Here is an 18455-nt window from a genome sequence, read left to right as displayed (position 1 = left end):
TCGAATGTTTTATTGCTTCAGAAATGTTTATCTGCTGGCATTTTATTTTGATATTCATGAAATATGCTCTAGTTTTGTGAACATTTAATTAGTAATGAGATGAGGGGCAATAACTACAAACTATCTGCATGTTTAGAAAAATTGGACATTAATTCAAATTCCAAACTGTACTATATGCAGGTTGTTGTTGTTTTTTTGTATCGTGGATTTCTGAGAGAGGACGGCGGAGGATTTTCAGTGAGCTTGAGGCACAATGTGGAGGAGCAGAGGAGCCTCCATGGATCTGGACACTGGATTCTCCTCTCAGATTACAGGTAAGCCTGAACACAAATATAGAAGCTCCTGACTAAACTGAAACTATAAAAAAAATACTGACGTGACTGAACTGAAATACACTTCAGCAAACTCCGAATGGCTCAGAGAAACTGAACGATAGACAATTTAATATCCTTTTCTTTTTCTTTTTTTGCTTTAGTATCTGAAAAGAGTTGTGAACAAGGTGAATTTTGGTTTATTTTATTTGTTTATTTAATTTTGGATTAAATGTATTCTGTCTGTCTTCACAGAGTAGAATTTGTGCCTCAGTTATCATCCTACTTACAGGGCCCAGACTAAAGATATTGGTGTAAACTATTTAATTGTCCTTTACCATTTCAGTATAACAATTTGTGACACAAGTTTTGAGGGGTGTCCAAAGGAATAGCTTGACATTTTGGGAACAGTTTGGGAACATTTGCATTCTTGGTGAGGGTTCGGTGGGAAGATTGATACCGCTCTCACATCTGTGTACTAAATATGAATGGTAAATGGTAAATGATCTGTACTTGTATAGCTTTATCACCTTTCGGTCTCAAAGCGCTTTAACATGGTTTTTCCATTCACACACTAATGAGACAGATCACCATGCAAGGCGCTGCCATCAGGAGCACATTCACACACCGATGGTACACCATCGGGGGCAATTTAGGGTTCAGTGTCTTGCTCAAGGACACTTGGGCATGTGGACAGGAGGAGCTGGGATCCAACCTTCTGATTAGTGTGCAACCCGCTCTACCGTCTGAGCCACAGCCTCCCCCAACATATGAACCTACTGACAGCAGCTGGTCAGTCTAACTCGGCACAAAGACTGGAAACGGGGGAGACGGCAACCAAAAGTAGTGAAAATTCATTTATCTACACCTTTAAAATTCACTAAATAACACTTCAGCTATATCTGCTGTATCTTCTTTGTGTAATCTTTACACAAAACAAAGTGTAAGTTTGTGGTTATGGTGCAGCATGGGCGCATTTGAGATGGTTGCCTAGCAACTTCTCCCCGACGGTTACCTAGCCAGCTGTTTATGCTAAGCCAAGATAACTGGATGCTGGTGCTAATAGTTTGTTATCTGTGTGTCTGCCTACGTATTTGTCCATCTATCTATCGTCACACATATTTTCAGATTTTTGCTCATTTTCAATTAATCATTAATCATAGCAGGAAAATCTATTCTGAAGTTATGACATTTTGCCTCAGCCAAGGCTCGCCTGTTAAACCACACAGGAACGAGGAGAATCTGAGGCAGCATGGGTTAATCAAAATGTAATCACACCGCAAAGGCTGATTCAGTCAGTCACACATACAGTATGTTTAGGTTGGACCAGACACATCTTTACGGTTCATTTTGCTGCTACAACAATCTGCCTTCTGACTGCTCTGTCAATACCTTTTCCTGACACCGCACACCTGAGAAATTTCATGCAGCTACAAGTTATCTAAAGAAGGGAGGGGGAAAAAAGCTGAAGTCCATGAACTCACATCACCCCCTAACAATATCTAATCACTGCAGGCTGGATGTAGACTCTGCCTCTCCACTCCTGCAGCACTGTTGAGAAAGACATCTTGTGAGTACTGGAGCAAAACTCTATTTCTATTCTTGTCCTCCTGCGCACAGAGCTGCGCTTGATGCAAGATTCCCCCAACAGACAAATTGATAATGGTTATCCCGGTTTTGTTCTTCCACTGGATTCAGATCCCTCGGAAAGATTTCGGTTTGTGTAAGTCTACTCAAAGAACTCTGCACAACATATGCATCAAAGATTTGAGGTTTCATGCAGATTATAGACATCAGAGTTTATGTTTCATCTGTGTTTTTGGATTCACATAAATCACTGTGCTGCTGTGAAATGGTACTTAATGCTGAATGCAGATAAGACAGAGGACATGCCTGCTTCTCTGCGTCTGTCTGTCTGCCTTGTCTGTCTGTGTGAAACTGTCAGTGATGGAAAATAGCATTAACTCAAGTACTTTAACAGAAATGGAGGTACTTGAATATTTCCATTTTAAGCTCATTTATGTCTCCACCACATTTCAGTGGGAAGTATTCACTTTTTTACGAGAGGCGGACATTTCAAGCAAATAAGTATTCAGTATTCTCTGGGAACTATTCAACTAAGTACTTTTTGAATTATTTTTTTTAAGTTATGACCAATCTCTGCTTTTTACTACAGCAGTAATAATTAGTCATTTTTCAGATCAATATTTTACATAGAAATACACTATAAATAATATTTATTTATTTTTTAAAAACTGAAAATAATAGCTAAATAAATTTACTTCGAATTGCAGCCCCAATATTATTTTGACCTGTGTATATATAACATCGTATATAAATGTTAAATCTGGAAGTTATACACCTGTCTGCTCTGGCTTGCTGAATCCAGCGCAGTGTTGCGTGACAGCTCAACAATATGAATTCATCATAACATTGATTTTTGCTGTAGACAAAAAGCTACGATCTACGTGATGTGAGTCTCAATAACCAGACAAGTGTGCAGCACACCTAAAGATAATGTGTAATATTAGCTCAATTAAGTTTTTCATTTGAATCCATTTTGAATGTTGTTTTCATGTTATCAAGTGTTTGATGTTCAAAGCTCCGAACAAACATTCTGACCTAGATGCAAAATTAATCATTAATCGCAAACAGCATCTGTCAAGCAGATGGAGGGCAAGGATCTAATGGTATGTGTTTAGAAAGGAGAGAAGCTCATTTCTGTGGCCACCTGACTCTGAACTTATTAAGGGTACACACAACACAATAAGCTATAATCCTCGGTATATTGCTGGAGAAAATCCATCAATAGCCTATTTCTGAGTGTCCTTACATCACTCACTCCATTAGGTACGCTTCAGAAAACAGATTGCTTGCCATATTGAAACTCAGAAAAAGGCTTCTACCTAAAATGTGTGATATTTACATTTTGAACCACTTTTCGCTTCACTCCACAATGTTATCGCAAAACAGCAACACCTGATCAGTTCTCTTCTGGAGTGTACAATCTTTGAGGTTGCATTTGTGATGTATAAGATAATGAGAGATAGGAAAATAAGATGTCTCTTACTTTGCAGGTGTCGGCAGTAGAAGATGAGGAGTGAGATGGACAGAGCTACTTCTTGATGAAAAAATTCAAAATTTTTGGGTATGTCAGATGTTTTTTTTCACTTTCTTGCCAATACTTACATAATTGCAGTTTTATGAGGTTTTAAGCTGAAACATTTTTGGGCCGGAGCTGATAACTTCCTGGAGTTTCTACTTGTTGCCAGGCAACTGCACATAACCCACAGTAACACCACAATGTTTTGTTGTTACCCACTGATTTTAGCACAGATTTCACAAACAAGCTGTAATTGTCAGGATCCCCGTCTGTCCCCGTTTTCTCCCCCATCACCTCTTCCTCATGTTTCCTGTCTCTCTCCCTGTTTGTTATTGCCTGTCATGTGTTCTGTGTTCTGGTCTGTGTGTGGAGGGTGTGGATTCATCCACTGCCCGCCTCCAGACTCCTCCCACTACCACACCTCCTTCAGCTGGCACAGCTGCTTCTCATTTCAGTAATCATCACCTGGCAGTATATCAGTACATCGGTCCTGCACTCCACCTGCGTCAGTCCGTTCCTTCAACCCACCTGGTACCACGCTGCAGGTCTTTAGTAAGGCCGGTTACGCTGCCTGCTGCAGTCCTTCCAGCGTGCCTGTCTGGTAACATGTGGTACGTACCCGCTGTCCAGTGTCGATCCATGGAGATCCCCTACGAAGTAGAAGCCGTCCTGTGTAGTTCCTCGGAGATCACCAGTCGACGAGTCTTGGCAATCCTGCGTCGGTCCACGTGAAACCACACAGTCGACCCGGCCCACTGCCCTGTGTCAGTCCACGGAGATCACCAGCACGGGGGCGCTCACACCACCCAGTTTGGACCAGCCTACCTCGGCTCCGGTCACCGGCCTGTTCCTGCTCTGGCCTGAGCTACTCGTGAGGATTACAAGGACACCCTCCCCTCTGGACTCTGTCTGAGTACCTGCCCCGACCCCGGGAGGATCCCAGGTCTTTTGTTGGCTTTTGTTGGCTTTAGTCACCCCGGACTTCACGTACCATATCCTGGACTATTGATCGGTTCTGTGTTTTTGACAATAAACTTATCGTTTATTCAAGTCATCTGCTCTGTGTGCTGCGTTTGGGTCCGTTCTAACACCACCACATAACAGTAACATGTTAATTAGTCATATTTAGAGAGGCTCATGGGCAGATGTGTTTACCTTTGGACCGAGTCCGGTTCTATCTTTATATTTAACTTAAACATAAGAGTAGTAGCAATATAAGCTAGGGATGACACCTGCCGCTCACCATAATTTTTTAACTGATAGGTGTTGACTATACTGAGCTATATTTATCCCAGATCCTTTGTTTTACATCAATGGTTATCTGGAAAGCCAGGTTTGTGGCAGGAAGCAGAACTTAACTCTGACATGTGGCAGTTAAAATGTGTGGAGCGTGTATATATTTTAAAGCCTGTAATGTCTGCAATGTAAGCATTTAGCAAGGTGGTAAGAACAGAACTTTTTTTTAACACTACTAATTGGATGTGGCACCAAAAAAAACACAACAAATACAGTGAGATCACTCGGGCAACTGTTATAAAGTGAAAATGTGATGAATATTTAATTGTTGTGGCTGTGAATGTTTACCCAGTTCAGACCAAAGATTTGCAATATTGCTGTCGAGATGTCTGAACCTGGTTACTATTTTGAAGATAACAACATGAAAACCAGTGCTGCACTAAGACGTGGAGCAGTGATTAGCAGTGGTTAGTGGTGTCGCTGCACAGCAAGGAAGTTCTGGGTTCGAATTTTGACTCGGGCCTTTTTGTGCGGAGCCTGCAGGTTCTCCCTGCATGGGTTGTCTTCGGGTGCTCCACCTTCCTTCCACCGTCCAAAGACATGCATGTTAGTTTAATTAGTGATTCAAAATTGGTTGTTGATGTGAATGGTTGCCTGTCTCTGTGTTGGCCCTGTGATGGACTGGAGATGTGACTCAGGCAGGGGTCCACGATCTACCTGATGGATCTACTGGCTGGAGACCCCTCGTCTAGGGTCTACCTGTCCTTGCCCAAAGTTAGCTAGTTAGATCAGTTTCAGCCCCCTGTGACCTTGTATTGGAAAAAACATGGATATAGATAATGGATGAATGGAAAACCCTTTCGTAACAGCTTGGATGCAGGCGTTTTCCCTAATGCATTACAGACCCATTCATCAAACATGAAAATTTAACTGATTTTAATAATTTTATTGAACTTGAAGTGTCCTCTGTGCAACTGTATTATCTAGGAAAATAAAAAGTATTGGATCGGAACTCTGTATTGATTCAATATTAAATTACTTTGATCAGGATCGGAGACAAAAAAAAATTTGATTGATTGGGAAATCCCTTATCTAAGCACATCAGCAGCAATGTCAAGCTGTTAAAGGTGAATGTATTTTGTCTTTGATTGGCCACTGTAATATACTTGTAAATTGTGAACATAAAGCTTCTAGAGGAGTCCGCAGGAGACTAACAGGTGACTGCTGATGGGTGTAAGCCAGTGATTGTAATAAGTGAGGATCCTTTAACTTAAGTCTGGAGCACAGAGGAGGTCAGATGACAGTGTTTTTAGAAAACGCAAGGTGAGAGGGAAATTAGGTCAGATCAGTACATACTGTATCTTCAGATCGCTGTTCTCAGGTTTGTGCTAATTGGAAAGTGGATGATGATATGTTTAAAAAAAACCACATCTGTCAGCACATCGCGTTTCAGAGACAAAAAGGGAAGATAGAGAGTGGCTTGTAGAGCTGCTGGGCTCAGACAGAGATAGATCAGATGTCATCAACTTTTTTGCCATCAGTCCCCTTCTAATTATTTTCAGTGACTCCCACTGCATTAGTTTTACAAAAGCAATTGGTTATTATTTCATGAGTAAATTATGTTCCAATGACTTCATTTTGGCTTCATAAAATGCTGAGTGTTGTACCCTATTTCTGTTTCATAAACAGTAGCCTATGTTTTGACTTATTTTCTTAAGTTGCTGATTTGGCAAAAATCCATTTGTAAAATTTGCCTTTGAGCTCTCCTTCATTTGCTGAGGATAGTCTCAGGCACTAATTATGTAATTAGCCATTACTTTTGTGACGCAGACACAATGTAATTGGAAATGGCAGCCAAAACCTGAACAGGAGGCTTTCATGTATCCAAATCCAGCCTTTAGTCTTCATTTTTGTTGACCATTATGAAAATTACGGGGGTTTTTAGGTCTTTTTTTTTTTTTACCACTGGATCCCACTTTCATTTAGCTGAATACAGTATTTCAGCATGTTTTGGTCCTGTAATATATTTAACTTCAAAGTCACAAAATACTCACCAATATTTGTATAGCAGCCTAAAAAGCAAACAAAGAAAGGGGTAAATATCCAGTGTTCCCAAAATTGGTCAAATTGCATCACCAATTGTTATCAATGTGTTTAACTGAAGAAACAATGTAGGAAACAAAATCTAATTATAAAGCAGAAAAACAGAATTCAGACACAGGATGTTAAAAGTACAAAAGTAAGGGTTGTACACAGATTGATCATAATGCAGAAAGCAAATTTTGATCATTTGGATGACTCTATGGGGCTATTTATAAACAGGGCCCGAGGGTCAACTGAGGGAACTTAAAACAGCAAAAGCAATAGGCAGTTCGTTAACAGTCACTTATTTAATATGCTTCTCACTCTATCCTCAATAAAAAATAATGACTTGAGCAGCATGAGACACGGGGTCAGCAACTCTGATGTTGTTATCCCGGAAGAAGAGATGTGACAGATTTATAGATGCTGGAATTGTTTGAAATTTTAATTAACTAAAGTTAAAAAAAATATACAAATAAAAAATTAAAAAAATTGGGGAAAACTGGTAAACACCCCTGAGCACGTGTACAGCATGCAAGTCACGTAGTAAAGTAGATGCTCACAGAAACACATGCAAAGACAGAGGCACAGCATCCACATAGATATAGTATTTTATTTTACTGTGTTACAGGAGGGTCTGTATTGTGTTCACTATTTTGAGACTGCAGTGACTTCAGAGAGCAGGGTTGTGCTTCAACTTATAAACTCCGCAGATGAGCTCTACTCTTTGACGTACAGGTTATAAAGCTGCTCTCATGGGTTGTTGTCACAGCTAGAAGGGTCACCTAGGAGCATGAATGAGGGCCAGAAGAATCGTGTGATTGATGGCTGTGCCGGATGACAGTTTTGCAACTCGAGCACTACTGCACCTTGGAACCAGGCCTTGGTAGTAAAGAAGGACCTAAACCACAAATCACAGCTCTTGATTTTACTGCCATCGGTAAAATCACGACCATAACCCGTACAAGCATCTCAAAGGAGAAGCCTCTGAAAGAGAGTTTGTCACACTCTGATTGACAGGAAGGGGAATTTGCAATTTCAGGGGACACTGGCATCCAGCCAGCGCTGCTCGACACTGTCATAAGCCCCCTGAAGTGGTTTGAGCTCCTAATAAGAACACCTCCTGGTTGAAGGAGACAATGGGTTAGACTTAGTGGCTTTAAGGACAAAACAAGACAGTTTTCCTCACTTCACAGAAACCCTGACCTGGATAAAAGGCTACTATATAGACAGATACATATTTTCAGTCACTTTTTGTGCAACATCTTTGCAGGAATGCCCCAACAACATTCAGCATGACTGAGGCTCAATAGTTGTGGCTGCACCAAGTAAGAATTCATTAAAGCACCTCTTTAATTACTTGAGGATTTGAAATTAAGGTTTTAGGAGCTTTAAATGAAACCGTTGTTTGCTATTGTTCTGTTTGCAGATTATGAATATGAACTTTCATAGAATGTAAAGTGTGGTCAAGAAGCAATCAGAGTTAGTAGAATGGCCACATACATATACACATGCATATTTAATAGCTACAAAGTCATTGACCTGCTCTATTTTCACTGATTCAGAAGGATCTGTGCCATCATTGACCTGTGCTCTGTTTGCATACTGACCATCCTACCCTAAAACACCACCATAAAGGTCATCTGTTCAAGCTGCTGAACATGCTACATATTTCCATTTATTGAGACTTCTAGTGGCCGACGTAATTATGACAGGAGCAAAGGAGGAGAGAGCGACAAAGTCCACATGGGGAGGAATGTTGATGGTATATGGACTGATCAACTACAGGAATTATATTCAGGAGATGTTGCTTGTGTCCTATGTGGAAACAAAAGCTTCATAAGAGTTAACTTATCGAGCATATTTGGCTAAAGTCCAGGACTTAACATCAACAAGTTAAGGAATTTTTCTGATAGGTCAGTCTATTTTTGCAACCTTAGCACTATATATCCTTTATACAGATATTCCATATGCCATCTTACCTGCAGCAACACAGCTGGTGCAATCCATAAAAGCAGGAAGCAGTTGCCATCACAACAGAAAGTATTTAGGCCTGGTTGACTTGGATGGACAGAGAAAATCTGCAGCCAGTAATGCAGAAAAGCTGCACCAAAAAATAAAAAAGACTTAGCAGGCTGAGCAGCAAAGTGTGCACAGATAACGGATTTATTGAAGCCGTCTAAGCTAATGATGAGAGCAATGGCAAAGAGGCCACGTATAAGAGGAGTGAGCAGGTTCTTTGTTACGCTTACATCCTATGTGCTGCGAACTAGCTAAATGAGCTGACTAAATGACCATATGTGTTTGTTAACCTTTCAACGCTGGTTTGACCATTTCCAAAGTTTAACCAGTTAGACACACTGCATTAACATTTGTATTTATTTGAAAACACCATGATCTTTTCCTAAATCTAACCAAACTGCGACTGTTTCACAATGTTAAACACGTGTTTATTATCATTGCATTGATGTCGAAGGTCCTGTCCATCTGTTTTTGGTGTTTTCAAAATATACATTATAGTGTGTCACTTTTGCAGATGACCTATTCTTGTTTAAGTATGAGGACGTGTTGTTCCAATACAGGACACTGAAAATTGTGTTTGTCGTTTTGTGAATCATAGGAAATAGACTTTTTCTGTTGTTTCGGTGATGTTTTGTTGGTGCATGTCATCCGTCATGACAGCCTCCCTGCAACAACTGCACAAAATGTGTCACTTACTGCTCTTTAAAAAAAAAAGGTGCCTTTTCATAATCCCAGCAGCAATGGAGTTTCCCTTAAAATGTAATTGAAAAATATATTAAAACTATGTAAATGTAATTTAAATGAGTCATGGTTGCAAAATGATCATGTTGTCGTTAACACACTTAGTAATGCCAAATATTCACAGTTGAATGTTTATTCGGAAATTTAAAAGATAGAATTGATTTTGTGTAGTATATAACCTCTAGGTACAAGAAAAATTAACATTAACAATTTTATCTCTAATTGTAATAACTTCAACACTGATATATGTAGTGTGGTGTGCTTTATGACTTTAGACATAACTGAATTAAGACAATGGCTGCTTGATAAACATAATACAGGCAGAAGCATCCTAAAATGATATAGACTGTCTTATTGGTTACAGACGGCATCATGACAACACAGTGAGACAAAGAGAAATATTATCTTTCAGCATGGAGTCCCATATTGTCAGGTTGTCAAGTGGGAGCAAAATTGAGACAGATGAGGATGGATTTCTTTCAAAATATGTACATAATTTAAGACTGTCATCAAAAAAAGAACAAGAAACACTTTGCTCTTCTTGGTAGTTATTCTTAACATCATCACAATAATAGCATGTTGTTTTACTGGCATGTGCAACAACCATAAGAGCTCATAAAAGAAAAAGAAGCATTCAGAGCGTTTACTTACGTTTAAGCACCAAAGAAATAATGTAAAAATACTCCAATTTACACATAAAAGTAGAGTTTTCTTTTTTCTTTTATTGATTGAATTAGTTATTGTGAAACATTGATAATTCGATCACTTGTGGCCTCAAGTGTCTCTTTGGTGGATTGTGTCTCAACTCATGAATATCAGAAACACAATAAGAATCTCCAACCAGACTTTAGCTTTTGTAAAATAGGTTACAGGCCAAAAGTCTTCTTTCCTGGTTAATGTTTAAAAATGCTAAGTATTTTAGAAACCTGTTACTGCCCCTTTCAAATCTTGTGAGGTATAACTCAATGTAAAAATACTACAAAAGTTACTTTCCACCACTGATACATGCACACATGAATGAACACATGAATACACTACCTCAGGGATATATAAAGCTTGGAAAGATTGGAATAATGAGGAACTGTATATCCTATTATTCACACCACTACGACTCTATGTTGCTGTCTATTGCTGAAAGAAATTATTTATTAATATTTCCACTTTGTTCATTCAGTATCATGCAGATAAACATCTGTTTTTGACAGTTATATGGGATTCTTAATTCAAACTGGATGGGCTCATTAGAGATTTAATGCAGCATGACAGAGACAGGGAGACTTGTTAGCTCCGAATCGAAGGAGGCTGATTCAGTCACAGCAACAAAATGAGTGGGAGGTGCTGAACCAGTAGGCGAGTGGCAGCTTTTGACCTAACAGCACTCAAATCACACACAAGCCAGGGGAGTAGAGTAAAACTTCAAAGTTAAAGTTGCCTGCAAACCTTTTGGATACCCAGTTGGTCTGTTATGTTGCAAACCTCGAGCTCATTTGAACTCTGAATCTCTCCTGAAGGACAAAACAATGTTTGCATTGGTTTGTTCTGTGTTTCTAAATATTTATTACAATGCAGCATTTGCACGTCATTGAATATTCATAAGTAATGTGTGCAAGCAGTTAGGATTTGTTTGGGGACAGGTTGGAATAAATATGAAGTTCAGATAAAGGAGAGGTGTAGGTGAGCAATTGGCACAAGTTTTTAGATGAATTATTCTCATCACATTGCATTCTTAATATTGAAGTCTTTAATTCTGCTTGCAAGAAATGAATTCGTTTAGTAGCTGTGCCCTGTATTTTTGGCAGTTTGTTCCAAAATAAAGGGAAAGTATAGAAAATATCTCCAAGCCAGCTAATTTTTTACTTTTTAAAATCATATTGTCACATACTTTACGTTGTATTGATAAACAGACTGTGGAAACAGTTGTCCTATTAAAATTATGAAACTGAAAATAGTGGAATTGGCATATCCACATGAACAATGAAAGGGATAAAACATTAGGAATTCAATCTGACATGATTTATTTAAAACAGAGAAACAGTAATAGCTGAAGAGCAGAAATCACAACACAACATGTAAAGAAAATCCCAGAGCAGCAAGAGGGTGTGAAGAAGAAATAAAACTGACAGCAGTACTTGCATCGTGTGTTGCAGTTATGTTTAGCAGGACAAAATTGAATTGAATTGAAGAACCAAGAAGACATTTGTTCACACAACTGCTCAGCGGGAGAAGTGGTATATGTCACACTGTGCAACGCCAACAAAATATGTGCATGTTGTTTCAGTTGCATTAGTTTCACTGTGCTCTAAGAAGGGTTTGATTATACATGAGCAAAAATGTCCCAGTAGATTTACCCCCTCCTGATGAAGATGGTTCAACACCTACAGAGGGAGGCAGGTTTAGTGTGATATGAGTTTATTTTTAAAATCATAAAAGATTTTTCTACAAGAAGTACTAATAGTCTCAGCGGCTATGTCGGTTGTCGCCTGTATGAAAAGCAAGAAGGTTAGAAAATGAAGCTGCATGTGAGAATACAGTGTGAGAGGAGTTGATGACCAAATAGGATGAACAATAAAGTTTAGCAAAAATAACCATTTGTCAAATGTTCTTTCCAAATCTATGTACAACCCAAATTTGACTTTGCCCCGAGTATAAAACCCCTTTGGATAAGCCTGACAAATTTCTATATTTTTTTGTTTATTGCCAATAAACACCAAAGCCAACATTGTGTTGGTCCGTCTCTGCATAATCTCTGACTCTCGTAGCCCAGTTGTACTCACAGAAGACAAAAGCTTTAAAACCGAGTCAAAAATAGTCTCGTATTCAAATGAAGTTAAATAGGTTCCCAAAGCAGCTGGGCAGTGTAACATTATTCAAACAGGAGTAAAAGTGTGGATTAATTTCTGCTACATATTTTGTGTGTTGGTGAGTATTTCAAGCTGCAGGACTTGTGTGTTGGTTGGAATCAACATAAACTACAGTCCCTGTTTTCATGATAATGAAGGAGGATGTGACAGTGCAGCAGTGTGGTTCAGTGATGTCGCCTCATAGTTTGTGCACTGAAGTAGAGTTGTGTTGGCACAAAGGAATACGTGACATCAGGCTTTAGCGACACAGACAGTCATTGTAGTAGGATCTGTTCATTTTTGGTGTTTTTGTTGGAAGTGTTGAGAATTTCAAAAATGCACATCAAGTAAAGTTAAATGTTCAAATGTAAGTACAGTTCATCCTGACATGATTTTGAGTGTCAATGTGGTGGCAGAGCTAGAGGAGCGTTTTGTCCATTTTTCTTATAAGCAGCAGCACAATGGTCCATTAGGCCCATAGAGTTCTGGTTATGGCACTTAAGTATTTTGAGTATGTATTGCGTGCTACAGGCTGTACTGTTCATACCACTGTGCAACATTTAGTATCTCTGGCTCAGGATTTGCTGTTGCATTCTTAAATTCTGTGAACAAAGGCTTCCTTCCAACAGTTTTTTCTCCTTTTACACCTTATTGCCTCTTTTCACAGCCGAAGTGTTTGTTAAAAAAAACAAAAAACGGAAACAGACAGCAGTCTTTTTCTTGCTGCAACACGGTGTCAATGTCTGCAGGCACAGAACATCCACAGAATCAGACCGCAAGTGGTATGACAAGTCAGTGCCATGCCACACCAACGGCACAACACAGTGCCAGGGAACAACTTCACATCCTGTCAGACTGTGCTGTGCTAACTGAAGTCAAAGGGATGAGTAAGGCAGAGCCTGTGACTGTGTGCTTGACAGCTATCGAAGGAGACACAAAATCTTGCTTCCGCAATAGTGTCATTGTGAACCCAACACACAGTACTCAGTACTGATCTAAAGGATGCTGTATGTTGTGTGGCACCATCATAGCCTTCCCCCCTAATGGATTCATTTGTATCCTCACATAACATGTTTGTCACTCATTATAGCTGCAAGGGGTTTTAGCAGCTCTTAGTTTTCCAAACATGTTCTTATTCCGTTCATAATAATTATAAATCAACAGTATTTAATGGCTTTAGATACTTCTCACAAATAAGATCATATCTTATCTGTAGTTAAATATAATGTGTTCTTGCCCAAATGTCCAACTGCAGTACACAACCTACCAAACACTCTCACTCTCTTGTAATAACTTGACTGAATGAGGAGATCTTGTTTTCCATGCGTCTAAACATGGCACTAATGAAACCAAACCTATAGGGTATATCATAGATATTGTTTCTTTTTTTAAGTAAACCGTTTTATTTCTTTAATGCTATGGTCATGGTAATCTGTGGGATTAGTCATACTGGATGTGTTAATTCTGTCCATTATATATTTGTATTAATCCAGTTTACATTTATCAAGAAGTTTAAAACAGATATGTGAGAGAATCCAGTCCAAGAAGCTGTATGTAAAAGCTAGTGATATATGTGACAGCAGTGAGAAGATCAAATGCTAGAGTATTGTACAGTGAAAGGACAATAATATCGTCTGGTATGTTACATTTCACTTCAGTATCTTGCTTTATTCTTTTTCTCCTTAACACATATTGTCATTACTGCTGTATATACACATAGATACATGTTTGCATAGATTTTGTTTTGCCTAGATTCTGCTTCAAAATGCCATTGTTTAAGCAGTAACTGCCAACCATTACCTAGAGGTGCTGAGATTACAGTAAAGGCATTTTTTATTTCAGCTGATGCAGAAATGAAGCGCCATAAATCAAAACTGTCTTGACAAAAATAAATCCTATATGTACAACTCTTGAAAAACATCTTCCTGTCGTTCATGTCTTGACAGTAACCATAATTTGATGTTAACTCAGGTTGACTGTTCACTTTGCAGGGAAATAATTAAGTTTCAGCCTCTTCCCGTGATACTGACTAAGAATGAGAATACCATAGGGGCCCTTGATCTTCTGAAGATGCAAAATTGATTGCCAGAGTCTACTTCAATCTTTGATATTGATTATTGCCTCTGCTCCAACCTAACAAGCCTGGCCTTGATGATGCATTTAGTGATGACAGAAAATCCATTCATATGAAGCTGGTAGCTGGTTATACTGTAGTTTTACAAATCACATGTGGGTGCAGGCTTTTTCTACATTTAGGGTTTTACTATACTCTGCCAGATAGGATTGTGAATTGGTTTGATGCTGAGCTGTACTTTATTTATGACGAGAAGGTCACTCAGAGTGCACAGACTTCCACCAAGGAGAATAGTCCACTCTTCTATAATATGCGGATCTGTCAACTGCAAACTATATGTGTCTGGCTATATTTCTAAATCTATGAGAATGATGTCAAAACACACCTGTTCCTCGCTGAAACTTCATATCTCAGCCGTTGTAAGCGGTTCCTTTTCTCCCCTATGAAACCAAGCTGCCCTTGAGTGTTCCATAACAACTGCTTTCTGTATGGAATTTGAAAAAGTACCTGTGTATCCCAGAGGATTCCTGATGCCTGTGGATTTAGGGTTTGACGTAACATTTGGCCCGATGGCTTGTTGCTATTAAGGGTTTGGCTATTTAGTTGGCTTGTCACTGGCCCTTATGAGGCAGTAGAGGCCAATTAGAGGTTTTGATGCAAGTGCCTTGTAGATAATGTCTCTGTTTTCAAGACATGACCCATAAAATGTATGGTGATTTACTGAAATTGGCATGTGAAAGGTAAAATTCGCCCACTGCCCCTATCCCACCAGCCAAAACAAACAAACATACACAAACTAACAAACTGCACCACAAACATACCCGCCGTGGTGAAGGTAAGAACCAGTAAGCTGCAACCTTCAGTCAGTTTTAACACATTGACACATGTTGCAACAGAGAGTGAATAAAGTAGTCAACAAACAAGCAGAAAAGGTCATATTAAAAAAAAAAAAAAAAAGGGGTGCTAGTGTGAATGTAAATTTGATTAAATTATTGTAATATAAGTAAATTATTGTAACAATATTTACTTAAATGTAACCAGTTCAGTTAAAAGCATTCAGTTTATAGTCCATTCATAAGAACCTGTTTGTACAACATGACAGAACATTACAGGTGTAAATGAAACTCATCTGATTCGGGCTGTGGGGGCATGGCAGACAAAAATGTTTGGAAACTGCACTATGACTATATTTCTTCGTGTAAAATCTGTTGGGTGTTTGTTAGAGAGTGGCAAAATGTTCATTTGGATTCCCCCTTACGTTGATTCTGTCAGGATGGCTTCTGACATAATATTGGGGCTGCAGGTAAATTTCATGTCTGACTCTGATCTGCGCTGACAGTCTGAAACTGCATGCAGGACTTCATTGCTTCCCAGAGCAGATTTAAGGCGCAGGATACAGAGATTGAGGGCTAGGCAGACAGGAGCTCAGCTCTCCCTGCACTGAGCAGACGATCTCAGGCCCGGTCACATTACCTCAGCTTGAATGGAGATTGTCTCCCGGCTGCTCAGCTGAGTCCTCACCTTGTCACTCCTCTCTACTGGGTTCTATCTCTGTCTGAGTCTATGCAGGGAGACATCTGTCAGCATGTGTAACGCACTCCAAGAACAAAACCAAAGCCTGAACCATGTGGGAGTTAACTATCAGTGCCAATACATCTCAACCTGCACGGAGAAACAGGGTGGAAGAGAGGGGCATTAAAGCAAATAACATTGAGCTGTCTGACATTTCTTTCGATTAACTAGTCATTCTTGAGAAGTAATTCAAAGAAAAAAGTGCAGTCAACTGGTAAATCCCATAATCCTAATCTCAATTAAAACCTTTTGAAATATTTGATAAATCCCATGATTATACATGTTTAAAGTTCTTACAGGATGAACAATGAAGATTAACTTGAATACATCTTGAAGCAAAGTACAAGTACGATGAAGAACAACAGCTCCAGCACAACTTTTATACCAAGTGGTCCGAAAGGGAAATGATAATCCAGCATCAGCAATATCGATGACTCCAATGCATTGTATGGATAATGAGTATTCAGCAATTTAGTGAAAAGACCTTCCAACAAAGGGCAGTGAGTGATTGGGTGATCTGATCTCCTCCACAGCCTGAAGTCTCAGCGCTTTAAAAAGAATTCGGCCTGATTCAGTGTATCAGTAAATGCTGAGCAGCTTTTGTCTGACCAAGGCAAAATAAATGCCAATACATCTGATCAATATGTATATGATTAAAGTAGTCACTATGACCAACCAGTACACTCATCTGTTGTCACTGCCTTTCTACTCAGTAGACATAAGCAAGAGGCAGAGAGCAGTTTTTGTACATATTGAAAATTTAACTGTTAATTTCCACCTCTTCAAAACCTGCTGATAAACAGATACACGGTCTCCTTTTCAACAGGAAGCTACAGACAGGAAAGGTGAGTGGAAATATGTATATATAAATGTGTAAAATCAAAGAGTACAAAAAACAAGTCTGTAAATTCTCATTGTATTTCATATTTACTCATTAGAGGAGATTTGACTCAAGACTCCCCGCTAGGCAACATCCTCGCTTCGCTGTCTTGAGAAAAAAACGTCTTTGTATTTATGTTTTTATTTATTTAATAGAGTCAAACGTGTGGAAGGGAGAAAAGGGCACTGCTAATAGAATTATTTTTTCTTTTTCATTGTGAGCTCAGAATGGTTTCAAGGGTGCAGAACTTTTTCTGTATGAAGTGCTCAATATTTTAAAATGCATTCATTATAATGGCTTTTTCATGTTCTAAATGCATGACAAACTATTTCCTCAGCTATTGACAGTTGTGCACACCCTATGAAGTACAGCTCTTATATAAATTTAAAAAACACCACTAGTTTCTGAAATATAATACTGAAAAAACACATGGCGTATAAAGCTATTGCGCCTGAGTCATCAACTGTAGCTCTTAAAAATGTTTAATCAAGACTCGAGTGGCTGCAGTTGTATTTCTTTTACACACCAAAGGTGGTTGGAAACATCAGATGTATGAGAAAGTAATACATCCTATCATGAAAATGTAGCCTATTTTTAAATACTTTTAACTATTGATCTCCCCTTTGTGTGTCGTGCCTTAGCTAATGTTTTAAACCCTAAAATGAAAGCAGCAATAAGCCCTCATTGATACAGTAATAAACATTTTATAGGCTGATTTTTGTTTGGCCTCAGACTAGAGCGCTGAGCTTCAATGCTTCTGCCACAGTGTGATTTTGATAAATGACTTTATTAGTTGTTTGGGCTGTTGAGGGTGGATGTTTTTCTGCTGCCCAGTACATTAGTTCTTTGTCCTTACAGAAGGATGCCAACACACTGACTGGTTTCATATTGGAGAAGTAGCACCTCCTCTATTTTTCTTGGCCCAAGGAAATTGTCTGTCCCATAATGATGCAGCACTGCTTTATACAGAATATACAGAGCATTTCCACTTGTATTAGTGGGCAAGACTATTTTAGGAATGAGCATTTGGCCACCTTCTGGCTGCAGGATGGCTTGATGGGTAAGGACACTGTCCCAGACAAGGTCACACGTAGAACACATATGACAGCGGGTGTCCATCCTACTCAGTATGACCTGCATGCTCAGGATCTCTCACACACACCCTCTGGAATCAATTATACTGCAAGTGAAACTTATCCGTTTTAGGGTGTTAGAGATGTGATAGACAACAGGTTTAAGATGTTGTCCGTGTACTTTCATTGAGTCTGGCTGGGAACATTTGCTGCAAGTCATTCCCCATTCCTCTCACTCCCACCATTTTCTGTCTGCATACTAAGCCAGTCTAAATGAACTTACAGACAAAATACATGTTTTGTCCATGACGTCTATATAAAACTCCTTAAGCCTGACGGCGGTATGTTCTTTTGCTGAAATGCTTTTGTGCTACCTCACATTCAGTTTCACGTTTCCTTTGCAATATTGTGTGCATTCCACTTCCTCCATTGGAACAGTTAGTGTCCTTGATCCACTGCCTGAATAGGGAAACATTCTGCAGTTACTACAAAAAGGAGAGATGATGTGACACTTTAAGTGA

General features: G+C 39.1%; 1 long non-coding RNA gene across 2 annotated transcripts; it reads left to right on the top strand.

Annotated features, from left to right (window-relative positions):
* The first annotated feature begins 228 nt into the window (after nt 1–228).
* On the top strand, nt 229–4436 carry LOC138617970 (uncharacterized). 2 transcript variants are annotated; one of them, XR_011310691.1, is made up of 3 exons: nt 229–314; nt 3389–3459; nt 3787–4436. It is a non-coding gene; the product is annotated as an uncharacterized lncRNA (long non-coding RNA). The 2 variants fall into 2 exon arrangements; XR_011310690.1 differs by lacking the exon at nt 229–314 and adding an exon at nt 1890–2034.
* Nucleotides 4437–18455: the final 14019 nt, after the last annotated feature.

The sequence above is a fragment of the Brachyistius frenatus genome, unplaced genomic scaffold (genome assembly GCF_029030835.1).
Source record: "Brachyistius frenatus isolate BFR_SWC_R1_liver_20210118 unplaced genomic scaffold, ASM2903083v1 Contig_15, whole genome shotgun sequence".
Taxonomy (NCBI): Eukaryota; Metazoa; Chordata; class Actinopteri; family Embiotocidae; genus Brachyistius; species Brachyistius frenatus.
This window is presented reverse-complemented; position numbering and strand designations above follow the sequence as displayed.